The sequence below is a fragment of the Canis lupus genome, chromosome 7 (genome assembly GCF_011100685.1).
Source record: "Canis lupus familiaris isolate Mischka breed German Shepherd chromosome 7, alternate assembly UU_Cfam_GSD_1.0, whole genome shotgun sequence".
Classification (NCBI taxonomy): domain Eukaryota; kingdom Metazoa; phylum Chordata; class Mammalia; order Carnivora; family Canidae; genus Canis; species Canis lupus.
The window spans coordinates 8,233,792-8,234,365 of record NC_049228.1 but is presented as its reverse complement, the minus strand read 5'-3'; positions in this window follow the sequence as shown (position 1 = coordinate 8,234,365).

Here is a 574-nt window from a genome sequence, read left to right as displayed (position 1 = left end):
ACCTGCACCAGGGCAGATGTCCCCTTGACACTTCCTCCTTTGGTCTTCTTGGGAACAGTATTGCCCAGGTCAAATGACCTCAGGAGGCCATGAGAAAGGCTAAGTCAATTAATACTGACTGAACACTGTGGGCGGGGGGCCGTCTGGGTGCCTTCCCTACACCATCTCAGGACAACCTTAGAGCTAGGATCTATCACCGTTGTGTGGGATGGGGAACAGATGCTCTAAGGTGTTAGGTAGTTCCCCCAAAGTTAAACAGCAGTTAAACAGCCAAAGCCACGTGTTTTTTTCTGTCATGCCCATGGGACTGGCTCCAGGCAGAAGAGAGGTCAGGAGCAGCCCCTGGGATGGAGAGGATCTGCACAGGGATTTCTCCCCTTCAGCCTGGCCGGGTCCGGTCAGGTTTATCAGTGCAGTGCCTCCGGAGCCCGAGCTCCTCCCTTCCTTTCCCTTCCCCTTCCCACATTTTTCTTCACTCAGGCCTTTTCCCTTTTCCTGGTGTAGTCCAGACTTTGGAAGCTGCTGGCCTAGGCTTTGATCCTAGCCTGCCTTTTTTTCCGGGTGTGGGGTCTTT